This window comes from Lolium perenne, chromosome 1 (genome assembly GCF_019359855.2).
Source record: "Lolium perenne isolate Kyuss_39 chromosome 1, Kyuss_2.0, whole genome shotgun sequence".
NCBI classification, from domain to species: Eukaryota; Viridiplantae; Streptophyta; class Magnoliopsida; order Poales; family Poaceae; genus Lolium; species Lolium perenne.
The window spans coordinates 208576196-208598945 of NC_067244.2; positions in this window are offsets into that span (position 1 = coordinate 208576196).

Consider the following 22750-nt stretch of genomic DNA (forward strand, 5'->3'; position numbering starts at 1 on the left):
GGCTGCTGAATTTTTTCCAACATTGGGGATGATGATCCCATTGCTTTAGATTATAATGGTTTGAATTTTGATGATTGCCACATCTCTGAAGTTATAAAGTTCTTGCAAAAACTTGCTAAAAGTCCTAATGCTAGTGCTATAAATTTGGCTTTCACGCATCATATTACAAATGCTCTCATAAAAGCTAGAGAAGAGAAACTAGAGCGCGAAACCTCTATTCCTAAAAAGCTAGAGGATGGTTGGGAGCCCATCATTAAGATGAAGGTTAAAGATTTTGATTGTAATGCTTTATGTGATCTTGGTGCAAGTATTTCATTATGCCTAAGAAAATTTATAATATGCTTGACTTGCCACATTTGAAAAATTGTTATTTGGATGTTAATCTTGCTGATCATTCTACAAAGAAACCTTTGGGTAAAGTTGATAATGTTCGCATTACCGTTAACAATAACCTTGTTCCCGTTGATTTTGTTGTCTTGGATATTGAATGCAATGCATCTTGTCCCATTATATTGGGAAGACCTTTTCTTCGAACTGTTGGTGCTATCATTGATATGAAGGAAGGTAATATAAAATATCAATTTCCTCTCAAGAAAGGTATGGAACACTTCCCTAGAAAGAGAATGAAGGTACCTTTTGATTCTATTATGAGAACAAATTATGATGTTGACACTTCGTCTCTTGATAATACTTGATACACACTTTCTGCGCCTAGCTGAAAGGCGTTAAAGAAAAGCGCTTATGGGAGACAACCCATGTTTTTACCTACAGTACTTTGTTTTTATTTTGTGTCTTGGAAGTTGTTTACTACTGTAGCAACCTCTCCTTATCTTAGTTTTGTGTTTTGTTGTGCCAAGTTAAGCCGTTGATAGAAAAGTAAGTACTAGATTTGGATTACTGCACAGTTCCAGATTTCTTTGCTGTCACGAATCTGGGTCCACCTCCCTGTAGGTAGCTCAGAAAATTAAGCTAATTTACGTGCATGATCCTCAGATATGTATGCAACTTTCATTCAATTTGAGCATTTTCATTTGAGCAAGTCTGGTGCCATTTTAAAATTCGTCAATACGAACTGTTCTGTTTTGACAGATTCTGCCTTTTATTTCGCATTGCCTCTTTTGCTATGTTGGATGAATTTCTTTGATCCACTAATGTCCAGTAGCATTATGCAATGTCCAGAAGTGTTAAGAATGATTGTGTCACCTCTGAATATGTCAATTTTTATTGTGCACTAACCCTCTAATGAGTTGTTTCGAGTTTGGTGTGGAGGAAGTTTTCAAGGATCAAGAGAGGAGTATGATGCAACATGATCAAGGAGAGTGAAAGCTCTAAGCTTGGGGATGCCCCGGTGGTTCACCCCTGCATATATCAAGAAGACTCAAGTGTCTAAGCTTGGGGATGCCCAAGGCATCCCCTTCTTCATCGACAACATTATCAGGTTCCTCCCCTGAAACTATATTTTTATTCCATCACATCTTATGTGCTTTTTCTTGGAGCGTCGGTTTGTTTTTGTTTTTGTTTTGTTTGAATAAATTGGATCCTAGCATTCACTTTATGGGAGAGAGACACGCTCCGCTGTAGCATATGGACAAGTATGTCCTTGGTTTCTACTCATAGTATTCATGGCGAAGTTTCTCCTTCGTTAAATTGTTATATGGTTGGAATTGGAAAATGATACATGTAGTAATTGCTATAAATGTCTTGGGTAATGTGATACTTGGCAATTGTTGTGCTCATGTTTAAGCTCTTGCATCATATGCTTTGCACCCATTAATGAAGAAAATACATAGAGCATGCTAAAATTTGGTTTGCATATTTGGTTTCTCTAAGGTCTAGATAATTTCTAGTATTGAGTTTGAACAACAAGAAAGACGGTGTAGAGTCTTATAATGTTTTCAATATGTATTTTATGTGAGTTTTGCTGCACCGGTTCATCCTTGTGTTTGTTTCAAATAAGCCTTGCTAGCCTAAACCTTGTATCGAGAGGGAATACTTCTCATGCATCCAAAATACTTGAGCCAACCACTATGCCATTTGTGTCCACCATACCTACCTACTACATGGTATTTTCCGCCATTCCAAAGTAAATTGCTTGAGTGCTACCTTTAAAATTCCATCATTCACCTTTGCAATATATAGCTCATGGGACAAATAGCTTAAAAACTATTGTGGTATTGAATACGTAATTCTGCACTTTATCTCTTATTAAGTTGCTTGTTGTGCGATAACCATGTTCACTGGGGACGCCATCAACTATTCATTGTTGAATTTCATGTGAGTTGCTATGCATGTCCGTCTTGTCTGAAGTAAGAGAGATCTACCACCTTATGGTTAAGCATGCATATGTTAGAGAAGAACATTGGGCCGCTAAGTAAAGCCATGATCCATGGTGGAAGTTTCAGTTTTGGACAACAATCCTCAAATCTCAAATGAGAAAATTATTAATTGTTGTTACATGCTTATGCATAAAAGAGGAGTCCATTATCTGTTGTCTATGTTGTCCCGGTATGGATGTCTAAGTTGAAGAATAATCAATAGCGAGAAATCCAATGCGAGCTTTCTCCTTAGACCTTTGTACAGGCGGCATAGAGGTACCCCTTTGTGACACTTGGTAAAAACAGTGCATTGTGATGATCCGGTAGTCCAAGCTAATTAGGACAAGGTGCGGGCACTATTAGTACACTATGCATGAGGCTTGCAACTTATAAGATATAATTTACATGATGCATATGCTTTATTACTACCGTTGACAAAATTGTTTCATGTTTTCAAAATCAAAGCTCTAGCACAAATATAGCAATCGATGCTTTTCCTCTATGAAGGACCATTCTTTTACTTTCAATGTTGAGTCAGTTCACCTATTTCTCTCCACCTCAAGAAGCAAACACTTGTGTGAACTGTGCATTGATTCCTACATACTTGCTTATTGCACTTATTATATTACTCTATGTTGACAATATCCATGAGATATACATGTTACAAGTTGAAAGCAACCGCTGAAACTTAATCTTCTTTTGTGTTGCTTCAATGCCTTTACTTTGAATTATTGCTTTATGAGTTAACTCTTATGCAAGACTTATTGATGCTTGTCTTGAAGTGCTATTCATGAAAAGTCTTTGCTTTATGATTCACTTGTTTACTCATGTCATATACATTGTTTTGATCGCTGCATTCACTACATATGCTTTACAAATAGTATGATCAAGATTATGATGGCATGTCACTCCGAAATTATACGTGTTATCGTTTTACTGCTCGGACGAGCGAGAACTAAGCTTGGGGATGCTGATACGTCTCCGACGTATCGATAATTTCTTATGTTCCATGCCACATTATTGATGTTATCTACATGTTTTATGCACACTTTATGTCATATTCGTGCATTTTACGGAACTAACCTATTAACAAGATGCCGAAGTGCGATTCTTGTTTCTGCTTTGTTTTTGGTTTCAGAAATACTAGTAAGCAAATATTAGCAGAAGTGGACGAAATCAAAGCCCAGGGGCCTATTTTTCCACGAAGCTTCCAGAAGTCCGAAGACGAGACGAAGAGGGGCCACGGGGTGGCCAAACCCTAGGCGGCGCGGCCCCACCCCGGCCGCGCCGGCCTATGGTGTGGGCCCCCGTGCCGCCTCTTGACTTGCCCTTCCGCCTACTTAAAGCCTCCGTGACGAAACCCCCGCATCGAGAGCCACGGTACGGAAAACCTTCCGAGACGCCGCCAATGCCGATCCCATCTCGGGGGATCCAGGGAGATCGCCTCCGGCACCTGCCGGAGAGGGGAATCATCTCCGGAGGACTCTACGCCGCCATGGTCGCCTCCGGTGTGATGTGTGAGTAGTCTACCCCTGGACTATGGGTCCATAGCAGTAGCTAGATGGTTTTCTTCTCCCCAGTGTGCTATCATTGGCGGATCTTGTGAGCTGCCTAACATGATCAAGATCATATATCTGTAATTCTATATGTGGCGGTTGTTGGGATCCGATGACGAGAGAATACTTGTTATGTTGATTATCAAAGTTATATCTACGTGTTGTTTATGATCTTGCATGCTTTCCGTTACTAGTAGATGCTCTGGCCAAGTAGATGCTTGTAACTCCAAGAGGGAGTACTTATGCTCGATAGTGGGTTCATGCCTGCATTGACACAGGACGATGTGACAGAAAGTTCTAAGGTTGTGTTGTGTTGTTGCCACTAGGGATAAAACATTGATGCTATGTCTAAGGATGTAGTTGTTGATTACATTACGCACCATACTTAATGCAATTGTCTGTTGCTTTGCAACTTAATACTGGAGGGGGTTCGGATGATAACCTGAAGGTGGACTTTTTAGGCATAGATGCAGTTGGATGGCGGTCTATGTACTTTGTCGTAATGCCCAATTAAATCTCACTATACTCATCATGATATGTATGTGCATGGTCATGCTCTCTTTATTTGTCAATTGCCCAACTGTAATTTGTTCACCCAACATGCTGTTCGTCTTATGGGAGAGACACCTCTAGTGAACTGTGGACCCCGGTCCAATTCTCTTTACTGAAATACAATCTACTGCAATACTTGTTCTACTGTTTTCTGCAAACAATCATCTTCCACACAATACGGTTAATCCTTTGTTACAGCAAGCCGGTGAGATTGACAACCTCATTGTTTCGTTGGGGCAAAGTACTTTGGTTGTGTTGTGCAGGTTCCACGTTGGCGCCGGAATCCCTGGTGTTGCGCCGCACTACATCTCGCCGCCATCAACCTTCAACGTGCTTCTTGACTCCTACTGGTCCGATTAAACCTTGGTTTCTTACTGAGGGAAACTTGCCGCTGTGCGCATCACACCTTCCTCTTGGGGTTCCCAACGGACGTGCCAACCACACGCATCAGACTCCACCTGTAGTAAGTGGGTTCGAGCATGCGTATGGTTACATTTGGGCAACCCCTGCAGGGTGTACATCTTATCGATAAGCCGTGTCCGCGGTTATGGACGACTTGGAATTGTATAGCTTGATCATAGAACAACTTACACCTTATACTTGTTGATAATAATCTGATAATAACTTGATTAGTAATATAGCATTACTACAACCGATACCTAATAAAACTTGTCCACCGTTGCGTGCCTTTACATTGCCTCTTCGCTTTGTTGAAGGGGATATGTGTAATCGGCTGGGTTATGTTTGTGTAGTATTTATCTGTTACCTTGTGCGCTCTCTTATCTTCTCTGAGTAGACGGATGTTGTAGCGTGTCTCTATTGGTTATAGTTTTGCTGCCGCTAAACCTACCATATAGCCCCAGGCGATATATATATATATATTCGCCCGGCGAGCATAGCCATTTCTAGTCTCGCTAAGTACGTGCCGGAGTTCGTTCCTTGGTACTTACTCTCGCCTTTCCTCTTTATCTTTTGCTTCCTTCCTTTTGTCGGCAACCGATGGCCCGACTTTGACAGGTACGAGATGACGACGTTAGCAAGGTTACCCTTCCGGCTTGGCCTGGGCAGGGTTATGGACGTCACTGGTTATCTTCAGGACTCTTAGTCCAATTTGTATCTTGTCCGTACTCGGACGTATTCGATCTTCTGTATGATTTGGATCTTTGTATTGTATATTTGTATCTTGACTCGTTGGAGTTGTTGTAATATATATGTATCTTGTGGGCTCTATTGTAATCCTGTTGTAATGTTACCGCTCGTGTTAATTCCTCTGGCATCACGTGTGTGATTCGTCGCGCACGTCGTGTCGGAGGGCGTCTCTGAATCGATATCATGCGGATTTCGGCGGGTTCGCTGGGATCCTCATGGTACCGGTTCCGGGGCGTCACAGCCGCCGCCATCGCGAAGCCAAGATCTGGGGGACAGGAGTCTCTGTTCCGGCACGCCGCCGGGACGGGGAAGTGCCCCCGGAAGGCTTCTCCATCGACACCACCGCCATCTTCATCAACGCTGCTGTCTCCCATGAGGAGGGAGTAGTTCTCCATCGAGGCTAAGGGCTGTACCGGTAGCTATGTGGTTAATCTCTCTCCTATGTACTTCAATACAATAATCTCATGAGCTGCCTTACATGATTGAGATTCATATGATGATGCTTGTAATCTAGATGTCATTATGCTAGTCAAGTGGATTTTACTTATGTGATCTCCGGAGACTCCTTGTCCCACGTGTGTAAAGGTGACAGTATGTGCACCGTGTGGGTCTCTTAGGCTATATTTCACAGAATACTTATTCACTGTTATGAATAGCATAGTGAAGTGCTTATTTATATCCCTTTATGATTGCAATGTGTTTTATATCACTATTCATCTATGTGCTACTCTAGTGATGTTATTAAAGTAGTCTATTCCTCCTGCACGGTGTAATGGTGACAGTGTGTGCATCGTGTAGTACTTGGCATAGGTTATGATTGTGATCTCTTGTAGATTATGAAGTTAACTATTGCTATGATAGTATTGATGTGATCTATGCCTCCTTCATAGTGTGATGGTGACAGTGTGCATGCTATGTTAGTACTTGGTTTAGTTGTGTTGATCTATCGTGCACTCTAAGGTTATTTAAACATGAATATCGAATATTGTGGACCTTGTTAACTCCGGCATTGAGGGTTCGTGTAATCCTACACAATTAGTGGTGTTCATCATCCAACAAGAGAGTGTAGAGTATAGCATTTATCTATTTATTCTGTTATGTGATCAATGTTGAGAGTGTCCACTAGTGAAAGTATGATCCCTAGGCCTTGTTTCCAAATACTGCAATCATCGCTTGTTTACTGTTTTACTGCAACTTTACTTCCTGCAATATTACTACCATCAACTGCACGCCAGCAAGCACTTTTCTGGCACCGTTACTACTGCTCATATTCATTCATACCACTTGTATTTCACTATCTCTTCGCCGAACTAGTGCACCTATACATCTGACAAGTGTATTAGGTGTGTTGGGGACACAAGAGATTTCTTGTATCGTGATTGCAGGGTTGCTTGAGAGGGATATCTTTGACCTCTTCCTCCCTGAGTTCGATAAACCTTGGGTGATCCACTTAAGGGAAACTTGCTGCTGTTCTACAAACCTCTGCTCTTGGAGGCCCAACACTGTCTACAAGAATAGAAGCACCCGTAGACATCAGTTATCATCCGAACCCCTTCCGGTATTAAGTTGCAAACAACAGACAATTGCATTAAGTATGGTGCGTAATGTAATCAACACAAATATCCTTAGACAAAGCATCGATGTTTTATCCCTAGTGGCAACAGCACATCCACAACCTTAGAACTTTCTGTCACCGTCCTGCATTTAATGGAGGCATGAACCCACTATCGAGCATAAATACTCCCTCTTGGAGTCACAAGTATCAACTTGGCCAGAGCCTCTACTAGCAACGGAGAGCATGCAAGAACATAAATAACATATATGATAGATTGATAATCAACTTGACATAGTATTCAATATTCATCGGATCCCAACAAACACAACATGTAGCGAGCATCATTAAAATTGCTGAGCCCATCTTAATGGCTATAAAGAAAGAACTTCTTGGGAGATAACCCATGTGTTTATTTTGCTACAGTACTTTTGTTTTATATTTGTGTCTTGGAAGTTGTTACTACTGTAGCAACCTCTCCTTATCTTATTTTATTGCATTATTGTGCCAAGTAAAGTCTTTGATAGCAAGGTTCATACTAGATTTGGATTACTGCGCAGAAACAGATTTCTGTCTGTCACGAATCTGGGCAGAATTCTCTGTAGGTAACTCAGAAAAATCTGCCAAGTTACGTGCGTGATCCTCAGATATGTACGCAACTTTCATTCAATTTGAGCATTTTCATCTGAGCAAGTCTGGTGCCACTTTAAAATTCGTCTTTACGGACTGTTCTGTTTTGACAGATTCTGCCTTTTATTTCGCATTGCCTCTTTTGCTATGTGGGATGGATTTCTTTGTTCCATTAACTTCCAGTAGCTTTGGGAAATGTCCAGAAGTGTTAAGAATGATTGTGTCACCTCTGAACAATTGAGTTTCTGATTATGCACTAACCCTCTAATGAGTTTGTTTCGAGTTTGGTGTGGAGGAAGTTTTCAAGGGTCAAGAGAGGAGGATGATATACTATGATCAAGAAGAGTGAAAAGTCTAAGCTTGGGGATGCCCCGTGGTTCATCCCTACATATTTCAAGAAGACTCAAGCATCTAAGCTTGGGGATGCCCAAGGCATCCCCTTCTTCATCGACAACTTATCAGGTTTCTTCTCTTGAAACTATATTTTTATTCGGTCACATCTTATGTACTTTACTTGGAGCGTCTGTTTGTTTTTATTTTTGTTTTGTTATTTTCATTCTCTGAATAAATGCTTGTGTGGGAGAGAGACACGCTCCGCTGGTTCATATGAACACATGTGTTCTTAGCTTTTAATTTTCATGGCGAAGGTTGAAACTGCTTCGTTAATTGTTAGATGGTTGGAAACGGGAAATGCTACATGTAGTAATTGGTATGATGTCTTGAATAACTTGATACTTGGCAATTGTTGTGCTCATGATTAAGCTCTTGCATCATATACTTTGCACTTATTAGTGAAGAAATACATAGAGCTTGTTAAAATTTGGTTTGCATGAGTGGTCTCTCTAGAGTCTAGATATTTTCTGGTAAAGGTGTTCGAACAACAAGGAAGACAATGTATAGTCTTATAATGCTTGCAATATGTTCTTATGTGAGTTTTGCTGTACCAGTTCATACTTGTGTTTGTTTCAAATAACCTTGCTAGCCTAAGCCTTGTATTGAGAGGGAATACTTCTCGTGCATCCAAATCTTTGAGCCAAACACTATGCCACTTGTGTCCACCATACCTACCTATTGTATGGTATTTCTCCGCCATTCCAAAGTAAATTGCTTGAGTGCTACCTTTAAATTTCTATTCTTTATCTTTACAATATATAGCTCATGGGACAAATAGCCTAAAAACTATTGTGGTATTGAATATGTACTTATGCACTTTATCTCTTATTAAGTTGCTTGTTGTGCGATAACCATGTTTCTGGGGACGCCATCAACACTTTGTTGAATATCATGTGAGTTGCTATGCATGTCCGTCTTGTCTGAAGTAAGGGAGATTTACCACTAGTTGAATGGTTAGAGCATGCATACTGTTAGAGAAGAACATTGGGTCGCTAACTAAAGCCATGAATCATGGTGGAAGTTTCAGTTTTGGACAAATATCCTCAATCTCATATGAGAACATTAATTGTTGCTAATTGCTTATGCATTAAAGAGGAGTCCATTATCTGTTGTCTATGTTGTCCCGGTATGGATGTCTAAGTCGAGAATAATCAAAAGCGAGAAATCCAATGCGAGCTTTCTCCTTAGACCTTTGTACAGGCGGCATAGAGGTACCCCTTTGTGACACTTGGTTAAAACATATGTATTGCGATGATAATCCAGGTAATCCGAGCTAATTAGGACAAGGTGCGGGCACTATTAGTATACTATGCATGAGGCTTGCAACTTTTAGGATATAATTTACATAATGCATATGCTTTATTACTACCGTTGACAAAATTGTTTCTTGTTTTCAAAACCAAAGCTCTAGCACAAATATAGCAATCAATGCTTCCCTCTGCGAAGGGCCATTCTTCTACTTTTATGTTGAGTCAGTTCACCCACTTCTTTCTATCTCAGAAGCAAACACTTGTGTCAACTGTGCATTGATTCTTACATTTTTACCTATTGCACTTGTTATATTGCTTTATGTTGACAACTATCCATGAGATATACATGTTACAAGTTGAAAGCAATTGCTGAAACTTAATCATCCTTTGTGTTGCTTCAATACCTTCTACTTTGAATCTATTGCTTTATGAGTAACTCTTATGCAAGTCCTATTGATGCTTGTCTTGAAAGTACTATTCATGAAAAGTCTTTGCTATATGATTCAGTTGTTTACTCATTGTCTTCACCATTGCTTTGAATCACTGCATTCATCTCATATGCTTTACAATAATGTTGATCAAGATTATGTTGGTAGCATGTCACTTAAGAAATTATCTTTGTTATCGTTTACCTACTCGAGGGCGAGTAGGAACTAAGCTTGGGGATGCTTGATACGTCCCAAACGTATCTATAATTTCTTATGTTCCATGCTAGTTTTATGACAATACCTACATGTTTTATACACATTATATGTCATTAGTATGCATTTTCCGGAACTAACCTATTGACGAGATGCCGAAGGGCCAGTTGCTGTTTTCTGCTGTTTTTGGTTTCAGAAATCCTAGTAAGGAAATATTCTCGGAATCGTACGAAATCAATGCCCAGCATCCTATTTTTCCACGAAGCTTCCAGAATACCCGAGAGCCGCCAGAGGGGAGCCCTGGGGGGCCACACGCCAGGCCGGCGCGGCCAGGGCCTGGGCCGCGCCCCCCTATTGTGTCACCGCCCCGTCAGCCCTCCGACTCCGCCTCTTCGCCTATTTAAGCCTCCTCGACCTAAAACCTCAATACGAAAAAGCCACGGTACGAGAAACCTTCCAGAGCCGCCGCCATCGCGAAGCCAAGATCTGGGGGACAGGAGTCTCTGTTCCGGCACGCCGCCGGGACGGGGAAGTGCCCCCGGAAGGCTTCTCCATCGACACCACCGCCATCTTCATCAACGCTGCTGTCTCCCATGAGGAGGGAGTAGTTCTCCATCGAGGCTAAGGGCTGTACCGGTAGCTATGTGGTTAATCTCTCTCCTATGTACTTCAATACAATAATCTCATGAGCTGCCTTACATGATTGAGATTCATATGATGATGCTTGTAATCTAGATGTCATTATGCTAGTCAAGTGGATTTTACTTATGTGATCTCCGGAGACTCCTTGTCCCACGTGTGTAAAGGTGACAGTGTGTGCACCGTGTGGGTCTCTTAGGCTATATTTCACAGAATACTTATTCACTGTTATGAATAGCATAGTGAAGTGCTTATTTATATCCCTTTATGATTGCAATGTGTTTTGTATCACTATTCATCTATGTGCTACTCTAGTGATGTTATTAAAGTAGTCTATTCCTCCTGCACAGTGTAATGGTGACAGTGTGTGCATCGTGTAGTACTTGGCGTAGGTTATGATTGTGATCTCTTGTAGATTATGAAGTTAACTATTGCTATGATAGTATTGATGTGATCTATGCCTCCTTCATAGTGTGATGGTGACAGTGTGCATGCTATGTTAGTACTTGGTTTAGTTGTGTTGATCTATCGTGCACTCTAAGGTTATTTAAACATGAATATCGAATATTGTGGAGCTTGTTAACTCCGGCATTGAGGGTTCGTGTAATCCTACACAATTAGTGGTGTTCATCATCCAACAAGAGAGTGTAGAGTATAGCATTTATCTATTTATTCTGTTATGTGATCAATGTTGAGAGTGTCCACTAGTGAAAGTATGATCCCTAGGTGACGTGGGCATAACCCTTCGGGTACTCGACATTGCCATACCCGGTGCAAACTATGAAGCTGGACCAGCACAAGGACTCGACAAGCTGGACCTGCACGCACCTCAACTTGGACTACAAGGAAAGAAGACTTCAATATGAATCCTACTAGGACTCTTGTAAACCCTAGCTTGGCTGATATATAAAGCCAGGCAGGGGCACCCCTTAGGGACAGGCACAATCAGAAGCGTAATCATAGAGGCGAAACGCCTAGAGACCGCAACCCGCGGATTAGAACTAGACTAAATCCAACAACTCCGCCTACGGCGGCCCCCTGTACCCATATATTCATATAGTGGATTGCTAGCAGGACGTAGCGATCCTCCACCGTGGGGACGTGAACCTGGGTACGTCGTGTACCGCCTCGCTCCCGGAACTTCCGTCGTCGCCTTTCTCTAAAACCCAAGCCCCTCATGGTGGGCATTGCTGAAGAACCGCCTCGTCAATTGGCGCCGTATGTGGGAAAGCGACGACTGGATTTTGTCATCTGGGTGGGATCCTTCATCGACATCTGCAACAAGATCTTCATTGGCTTCTTCACCCACGCCGACGTGTTCAAACATCATCATCATAATCGTTCCGGCTGGATCGCATTTAAATCAGCTGGGTCGTCGCCAACAAGGGCGACCGTCTTCTGGATTCTCTAGCGAAAACAGTGTGCATGGCGGCACGGTGCATCTATCGACCAGGCGGCAGAGAAACGAATTTGCAAAAAGAAAAAAGGAAAGAGCAGCTCGGGAGCATCAGCCTGCCGCAAGCTGTCGGGTCACTAGCATCTGCGCTAGGGCGTTTCCTCAGGTTTCAAGGAGAAAATCATGACTGAAACATACTATCCATCGGATGCAGTCATGGCAGGAGGACCAGCTTAATCCGTACAGGTGCAAAGAAGAAAAAAGAAGCATTGCTTGGACGTGGCCGACGACAAGTCTAATTTGTTGGGCGATACTTCATGCAAGCAAGAAGACTACCAGTCTTCCGAGTTCATTACAAACTCGCCATCCGACGAAAAATACCAGGTGCTATACTTCCAGTTAATTACTACTCGCAAAATTTTATTTCGCCAAATATCCTTTGGCTTGTACTGTTATTTGCGCGCAGGTTTTTGCACCGTAACATAACTGCAGATTGAAGCAAAACTTTGATTATTCTGTTCGGTTGACCGCGCCCGCCGTCACGCACTCACCATCGCACACTCGGGGCTCGCCTGTCTTGGACCCGATATCGCGGACTCGTTTTACTCGGGAGCTCGACTGCCGCGGACCTGACAGTACGGACCCGATATATTCGGGTGCTCACCCATCCTCTTCATCGACTATCTCTGTCCGCGGAATTATTTCGGCTGCGCCTGCCGCATGGACTATCTCTGTCCGCGGAATTATTTCGGCTGCGCCTGCCGCATGGACTATCTCTGTCCGCGGAATTATTTCGGCTGCACCTGCCGCATGGACTATCTCGGGTGGCGGAATTATTTCGACTGCGTCCGCCGCATGGACTACCTCGGGTCAATGGCTTCATCATTTATGATTACTCGATGGACTTATCCTCTTCGGCCCTGGATATATCTTCTCCTGATGCACTCTCGGGAGCGCTGGAATTACTCGGGGGCTCCTGGAATATCTTCGAGCTATTGCGTTTACTCCCGTCGGGAGCGCCGGTGTGCTGGAATTATTACTCCCATCGGGAGCGCCAGTGTATTGGAATTCAAGAAAATATGAAGATTATTACTCCCATCGGGAGCGCCGGTGTGCTGGAATTATTACTCCCATCGGGAGCGCTAGTGTATTGGAATTCAAGAGGAAATGAAGACTTCTTGTACCTGAAGTTATCATCTAAAAGCCTCTGAAAATACAAGTGCTGCAATGGATGGTAATCAACGCGTACCTTGCTCTTTTTCTTTGCTATAGATGCCTCAAAGAGTGCCGCAAATAGTAAGGATCATGAAGCAACGAAGACCTTGCTCTTTTCCTTTGCTATAGATGCCTCAAAGAGTGCCGCAAATAGCAAGGATCATGCAGCAACGGGGACCTTGCTCTTTTCCTTTGCTATAGATGCCTCAAAGAGTGCCGCAGATAGCAAGGATCATGAAACATGTACGAAAACGACCAACGGTCAAGACATGCATCGGTTGAAAGCAAAGTTGCACATACAACGGGTTTAGCAAGACCTGCAACACGAGCTGATCACTCAAATAATTTGCTGACCAACGAATACACATACGCTTAAACGGGCAATTAAGATTTGCTCCTTCAAAATTTGCCAACGGCATTAACACGGTAAAAGAGCATATATATGTACCTACCGAAAACCTTACAAACAATGGCATCAACGATGCTCAAGGTGACCCTTGAAATAAACAACAATGTGTCAACGACACCTGAAGAAAGCTATAAATATCGAGTTGCTCGACTTGAGTCTACTCACGGTTGCAAGCATCAGTGCCCAGACTCGGGAGCTACTTCCATCGGGAGCGCTGGACACGCACCCGATAAAATTATCGGCTCTTCTGGGTCATCATCCTAATCATCGGCTCCTCTGGGCCATTATCCAAATCATCGGCTCCTCCTGGGTATCATCCGAATCATCGGCTCCTATGGGCCATCATCCAAATCATCGGATCCTCTGGGCCATTATCCAAATCATCGTCTCCTCAGGGCCATCTTCTCAATCATCGGCTCCTCTGGGATATCATCTGAATCATCAACTCCTCTATCTATGGCATCTTCAGAGTCATCAGCATCATGTTCTCAGAACTCGAGGACGTATACGGTATTTGACTTAGAATTTTTGACACCCTATACATAACTATTTCATATTTATCTACAGGCTCGGGGGCTACTCCCATCGGGAGCGCTAGTCGCGCACCCGATAAAAAATATGGCAACCTCGCCAACAAAGAAGAATAAAGTTGAAGACATCGGCATCAACAATCAAGATCTTCGAGTAGTACAACTTGAGTCTATGCGTGGCTGCAAGCACCCGTCCATAGACTCGGGGGCTACTCCCATCGGGAACGCTTCGCGCACCCGACATAAAGCAACTTCGACACTACATCAAGCACAAGATTCAACGGATGATCAAGACATTCGGTGAAGACAACTTTAGTCCCTGCCCGAAGCTTCACTTCGGCCAGATACTCGGGGGCTACTGACGTGGGCATAACCCTTCGGGGTACTCGACATTGCCATACCCGGTGCAAACTATGAAGCTGGACCAGCACAAGGACTCGACAAGCTGGACCTGCACGCACCTCAACTTGGACTACAAGGAAAGAAGACTTCAATATGAATCCTACTAGGACTCTTGTAAACCCTAGCTTGGCTGATATATAAAGCCAGACAGGGGCACCCCTTAGGGACAGGCACAATCAGAAGCATAATCATAGAGGCGAAACGCCTAGAGACCGCAACCCGCGGATTAGAACTAGACTAGATCCAACAACTCCGCCTACGACGGCCCCCTGTACCCATATATTCATATAGTGGATTGCTAGCAGGACGTAGCGATCCTCCACCGTGGGGACGTGAACCTGGGTACGTCGTGTACCGCCTCGCTCCCGGAACTTCCGTCGTCGCCTTTCTCTAAAACCCAAGCCCCTCATTGTGGGCATTGCCGAGGAACCGCCTCGTCACTAGGCCTTGTTTCCAAATACTGCAATCATCGCTTGTTTACTGTTTTACTGCAACTTTACTTCCTGCAATATTACTACCATCAATCGCACCTTGACAAGCACTTTTAAGCACCGTTACTACTGCTCATATTCATTCATACCACTTGTATTTCACTATCTCTTCGCCGAACTAGTGCACCTATACATCTGACAAGTGTATTAGGTGTGTTGGGGACACAAGAGACTTCTTGTATCGTGATTGCAGGGTTGCTTGAGAGGGATATCTTTGACCTCTTCCTCCCTGAGTTCGATAAACCTTGGGTGATCCACTTAAGGGAAACTTGCTGCTGTTCTACAAACCTCTGCTCTTGGAGGCCCAACACTGTCTACAAGAATAGAAGCACCCGTAGACATCAGTTATCATCCGAACCCCTTCCGGTATTAAGTTGCAAACAACAGACAATTGCATTAAGTATGGTGCGTAATGTAATCAACACAAATATCCTTAGACAAAGCATCGATGTTTTATCCCTAGTGGCAACAGCACATCCACAACCTTAGAACTTTCATCCTTTGTCCCAAATTTAATGGAGGCATGAACCCACTATCGAGCATAAATACTCCCTCTTGGAGTCACAAGTATCAACTTGGCCAGAGCCTCTACTAGCAACGGAGAGCATGCAAGAACATAAATAACATATATGATAGATTGATAATCAACTTGACATAGTATTCAATATTCATCGGATCCCAACAAACACAACATGTAGCATTACAAATAGATGATCTTGATCATGATAGGCAGCTCACAAGATCTAACATGATAGCACAATGAGGAGAAGACGACCATCTAGCTACTGCTATGGACCCATAGTCCAGGGGTGGACTACTCACACATCGATTCGGAGGCGATCATGGCGATGAAGAGACCTCCGGGAGATGATTCCCCTCTCCGGCAGGGTGCCGAAGGCGATCTCCTGAATCCCCCGAGATGGGATTGGCGGCGGCGTCTCTGGAAGGTTTTCCGTATCGTGGCTCTCGGTACTGAGGGTTTCGCGATGAAGGCTTTAAGTAGGCGGAAGGGCAGGTCAAGAAGAGTCACGGGGGTCCCACACGCTAGGGCCGCGCGGCCAGGGCCTGGGCCACGCCGCCCTAGTGTGGCGTCGCCTCGTGGCCCCACTTCGTTTCCTCTTCGGACTTCTGGAAGCTTCGTGGAAAAATAAGCCCCTGGGCCTTGATTTCGTCCAATTCCGAGAATATTTCCTTACTAGGATTTCTGAAACCAAAAACAGCAGAAAAGAACAACTGGCTCTTCGGCATCTCGTCAATAGGTTAGTGCCGGAAAATGCATAATAATGACATATAATGTGTATAAAACATGTGAGTATCATCATAAAAGTAGCATGGAACATAAGAAATTATACATACGTTTGAGACGTATCAGTGTCCACTAGTGAAAGTATGATCCCTAGGCCTTGTTTCCAAATACTGCAATCATCGCTTATTTACTATTTTACTGCATCTTTACTTCCTGCAATATTACTACCATCAACTGCACGCCAGCAAGCTATTTTCTGGCGCTGTTACTACTGCTCATGTTCATTCATACCACTTATATTTCACTATCTCTTCGCCAGACTAGTGCACCTATACATCTGACAAGTGTATTGGGTGTGTTGGGGACACAAGAGACTTCTTGTATTGTGATTGCAGGGTTGCTTGAGAGGGATATCTTTGACCTCTTCCTCCTTGAGTTCGATAAACCTTGGGTGATCCACTTAAGGGAAAACTTGCTGCTGTTCTACAAACCTCTGCTCTTGGAGGCCCAACACTGTCTACAGGAATAGAAGCGTGCGTAGACACCACATACTAGGTAATGATAGAATTACGTAGTGTTGTGGTTAATCAATGCAAGCTACAGGTCAGATCTTCGTCTCTTTACGCCCGTGAAATGCTCAAGTATATCCTCGTAGCTGTACTTTTCAGCAATTTTCCTCTCTATGTTGACTAGCAACCTGTTGGCAATAAACTCATCCTCCATCTTATTGCGCAGCCTTGTCTTAACAATCTTCAAAGCGGAAAATGTCCGTTCAGCAGTTGCTGTAGAAACTGAAGTCATTTTCTGAAGCACTGTATTTACTGCATTAAACATGCTCTTTAGGCTAGATATTGAACATCATGAAGCTCATCATGGCGCTTCGCGGAAGAGTCATCGGTCTAAACAATAAATAGAAGTTTCTAGAAAAACTGAGCCACGTGAATAACTTCCTTAGATGCACCAAATAGCGCAAGTTGCAAATGATGAGCATAGCAATATGCATATGGGCATTCTCTAAGAAAAAGAGCTTGCAATCCATTAAACTCTCCCCTCATATTACTAGCCCCATCATACCCCTGGCCACGGAGGTTTTGAACATCAAAAGCATTTGCGGATAACATAGAGCTCAATACCTCTTTAAGTGTTGTAGCTTTGGTGCTTGTCACATGTATCAAGTCAAAGAGCCGCTCTTGCAAAATGCCATCTTTATCCACAAATCTGAAAACAATTGCCATTTGCTTCCTTTTTGCTACATCACAATTCTCATCCACCAACATAGAAAATTGCCTCTATTCGTTGACTCGGGTGTCTCATCATGTCCTCTAAAAGCACAAGCTTGTGATATGAGCCACTTGACAGTTGAAATTGGGACTTTCACCCTTAATTGGTTCCTTTCTATATCCCTCTTGTTGCCCACTGCTGCAACAACTTCTATATGCCCTCGCTGATTCAACAAATCTTGACACACATTGGTTGCATTGTTGTGTTATGAGCAAGGTTCAGAACCTATGTGGTTTAAAAATGCACATTTTCTTCCATCATTTACCCTCTTCCATTTTAAAAAACCATGAACGGTGAACACATCGGAACCACCTCTCTTGTTCTTGTTTCTGTTGGATAGGGAAAAATAGGCAATATGCACGATCGCGGCTCTTTGAGTACTCCAACCATGAGGGGAAAAGACTGAACCAGTTGTACTTGAAGCGCCGTTGATGACCTTGTGTTCCGTAAGCTTTGTAATTCTCCAAAAGGGACTGCATAGGACCTAGTTGTAGATATGCTCGTCGCACATCATCTCTCTGATTAGGTGGATATTGCCATATCTGTGGCCGTAGTCCTGGACCCCTCTCCAAAAATTCAATACCACGAAATAGTACTTCATTGTTGTGATTCTGATGTCCTTGTTCTTGACTTCTCTGTCCAAATCCGAGCAACAAAAGAGCAGGATGAACAGAGTTTTCTTATGTTGTTGCTTGAGGCGTTGCATCTCTTGGTGCTTCTTGTTCATTAGCTTCACAATCTGCCCTCTTCCTTTTGAAAAAAGGAATCAAATTTTGCCTCCTTAACCATAGCCTCCTCACTACATGTGCAGAAAACAATTACTAAACAACAATTCCATGATCTATGTTCAATTTCCCCAATTTATATGCAAATTTCAGAACCGGAACAACAAATCAAACACAAAATTAGAGATGGGGCCCGGATCCTATTGCTACTCACCGCACGGGTGACGGGAACAGTTGTTCATGGGAGGATCCCCACCACCACTAGCCTTTGCCGGTCCGGCCGCACGTCACCCGCTACCACCCAGCGCCCTTTTGTTTGTGTTGGTTCATGGGCTGATGGGCTAGATTAGTATGGGTATTGGTAAATTTGCAATTTTGCTGTGGGGGGGGGGGGGGGGGGGGGGGCATGGCCCGGTTTGGTCTCCACGAACGTCCGCCTATGCCCACATTGATGTCCAAGCCTTCTCTGTGTTGGGGCATGACCACACGGCAGAGAGGATGATAGACAATCTTCGAGCCCCACCATGCTCGTGGGTGAATAGATAAACTTAGAGGATAGCTTCAACCAATAGATATGCAGAGAAAAAACAAACACAATCACATGCACAAGTGACACAAAGATTTACGTGAAAAAACCTCCTCAACGTAAGGAGGAAAAAACCACATGTGTGGACCAACCAGTCGACGCAAACTTCACTATGAACAACATGGGTAAAGAGTCTTCTCTAGAACATCTAGAGATTACATCACACTTCACCTCTTTGCTCACCGGTAATAACAACAACAAGCACAAGAGATAAGATACAACAAGCAGGGATGTCACAGATTTTTTCCTTCGATAATCAACAAACTGCTCTTAAATCGTGGATCCAATCAGCACCAAACTTGGTAGACAACCACAGATATAGAGTTCCGAACATACTTACAAAACAATCAGCTCAATTGGACACCGTTTGCGTGCCTAAACTATTCTTGTTTCACAAAACGGCTCTCACTATTAAGAAACTACCTATAGGTGGGAGGCTATTCAGTGGCGCACCACTTTTGCGTGCGGCAGACAAGGTGCGCCACTAAAATAGCATGTTTTTGTGGCGCACCAGGCACACATGCGTCACAGAAATATGGTGAGCTCCACCGCAGCCAACCACAATAATTGGCTGTAGCTTAAGACCACGTGTGCCACATAATTAAGACATTCTCCCGTTGCTCGGTGTGTCACATAAATAGATCCAATTATTACTCCAGTTGTTGTGTGCCCTGGAAATATTGCTGCAAACAAATGTTACATGCAGAAAACATTGCTATATGCGGAACGCTTTTGCTACATGATCGGACGGCCGATATTCACTCGCTTATGTGCATCTAATGATTCGCCTGATGTGGATGCAAATATCAACCGTCTGTTTCCTAGTGTTTGCCTGTATTATTTCAGTCTTTTTTTAGAACACGGTACAACGCAGGCGCTCACAAACACGCACGTACAATCATCCCTATGAATGTACGTACGCACACCTTATCTCTATAAGTACCTCCGAGGGACTGAACCGGCATATCTTGAGGTTGACGATGTCACCAATAGCGTCTCGCTATTGACGGGCACGTCATCTACCACTGAAAGGGCTCTGGTGATTAGGTTCCTTGTGGTGGAACCAGTCCACCCAGGATAAGTCCTAGACTTAGCATAGGTATTTACATTTACCTGGATATATTATTTCAGCCTGCAAGTAGTCTAAATTAAAATAGGTAATACAGTACATATTTACTATTCAGAAGCAAAGCACTTTATACTACTAGTACATTTTTATTTCTCCCCATGGAAAAGCACCGCTATGATTTTGTAGTCCGGCGGAAGGGCTTTGTGCAGCCGGAAGCACTAGTGTGGCCACTGGCGAAAGACTAAGGGTGTGTTTGGTAGCCCGGGTCAACTGAGAATTGTAATCTCTCCTCATACAAGCTGACCCTAGCTTGGTTGGGCTCAGATTTTTTAGTGTGTTTGGTGGCTCGGGCCAGTAGAGACATGCCGAGTGCATCCCTTGTTTGGTGGGTTGTGTGTGCTGAGAATAGCTGAGAAGATCTAAAATTCACACAAAGACCCCTCCATACAAAATCCCTTGTTTGGTGGGTTGTGTGTGCTGAGAATAGCTGAGAAGATCTAAAATTCACACAAAGACCCTTCCATACAAAATGAAACGCGATCGAATCCTTGCATACAAAATAAAAATGCGATCTGGTCCCTGTAAACAATAAACAAAAGCAATCGGATCCCTAAAAACGCAATCGGGTCCCTAGAGCTCCGGTGAGGGAGCTCCGGCGACGCGACGTTCGGGGCGTGGACGAGCCTGGCGCTGCTTCGTCCCCGTGCGCGTCCAGGCGGCGCTCGTCCCCGTGCGCGACCAGGCGGAGGAAATCCGGTGACGCGAGGTCCAGGGAGCCTGGCGTTGCTTCGTCCCCGTGCGCGTCCAGGCGGTGCTCGTCCCCGTGCGCGACCAGGCGGAGGAAATCCGGCGACGCGAGGTCCAGGGAGCACGGCGGCGCCGTCCCCGTGCGCGTCCGGGCGGAGGAGCTCCGGCGACGCGAGGTCGAGGCGCAGACGACCTGTCGCTTCCTCCGTGCGCGTCCGGGTGGCGCTCGTCCGCGTGCGCGTCCGTGCGGAGGAGGTCGCCGCCGGCGCGTCCAGGTGTGGAGGCGGCGGACCCGTCGCTGGTCGAGCTCCCTGGCGGCGCTTGGTGCGTCCAGGCGTGGCGGAGAGGAAGTCGCCGGCTCGTCCGGGCGTGCAGGAGGCAGTTGCAGTGAGAGCAGTTTCGGGGGGAAATGAGACTGAGGGCGTTCGACCCCTGTTGGACTCGGGCCAGGTGCGGGGCGCGGGGTCGTTTTTCCGGGCGAGTTCAGCCCTGCCCAGGTGCGAAGCTCGATTTCAGCTTCTCTACCGGGCAGGGCTGAGAGGCCTTTTCGGGGCGAGGTGGGCACTGCCCACACGGGAGAACCGGGCTAACAAACAACTAAATTTTTAGAATTCTCGGTTGAGATGGGAATTGCTGGGTTGGCCCGACCTACCAAACACACCCTAAAAAGCTCTGCCTAGATAAGAAAAGAGATGGTGATCTTAGCACATGTACGGCACACGCACGTTCTGCGTCTGCGGTTCGCGCCTCCCCCGCTACTGACAACAACCCCGCCGAAAAACTTTGCCGTATTGCCGTGCGAGCGCGACTCTCTCCCACCAGAAGTCCTGGACCAACGTGCCGCGCCCGCCACCTGTTCGGCCGCGAGCGAATCCTGCGAGTCCCAGTGCGGGAAGGGGCCAACCACCGCCGCGCGCGCGCGGCCGTGATCGCGATCCCGATTGGATATCCTCTCCGGCCGGCGTCAGGGCGCACGAGCTAGCGTGATCGGTCACCACCAAGCTCCAAGCCTCCAAGCGGCGGCGAACGCGTGCCTCGTCGGCTTGTACACCGCGACAGGCACATTCCGGCTCCGCCAAGCGATAACCATCAGAAAATGTTTGTCGCGCGGCGCCGGGAGCCAGATCCGCCGGGACAAACTTCGGCGATCGCCACGGTCCACGTACGTACTGGCGGCACCAAATGCAGTCCCAGTTCGCCACTGCAACGTGAAGCACGGCGCGTCCAATCCAAACAGCGACGCTGTCGTCCGGTAGCCAAAATTATGCCGTGCACGCTGGCGCCGGCGAGCTGCAAGCGGGTGGCGCAGCGCCCACGCTTCCCTCCGTGTGTGTGTATGCATGGTGGTGTCCATCCAACACCAGCCAGTCGATCTTGAAACTTGACGGGCCCGAAACTGGAATAGAAAAAGAGCCAATTGCAGCTAAACTTGCCGGGACCGTTCGTCCACTACTCGAACTCAATGTACACGCACCTAAACTTCACCAAGTGTCAGGTTGAAGCCTAGGTAACGTAAAACCGAGCCATGAGTGAGCATCTTCCCAATCTTCTCACATGCACACGCATGAAATCAATGCATGGATTACATCTTTATCCGTGGCATAATACTCTCCTCAAAAATACTCGTGCCTTTGGCATAGCACTGTGAGCTTCCAAAAATATTTTCACATCCATTGTCCATTCGCCGAGGTTTAGGTGATCGTGCCTTCAGCTAGAGCAAATTGCTCGTTATGACTCGCTAGAGACCGATACGCTGATTTAACATAATAGACACCTCGCTCCTATGTTCTGTGGATCGCAATCTTCCGGAACTGGATCGGATGGAAGCTCCCTCGATCATGGGTAATGTAAAGTTCAACCATTACCGAGCTTCCTCCCAAAAGTTGTCTCGTGACGCAAATTTGCATCCCTTAGTTGGGTAATGTGTCTATGCTTCAATGTACCTAACCCGTAGGATACGAAGCAACACTATCCGT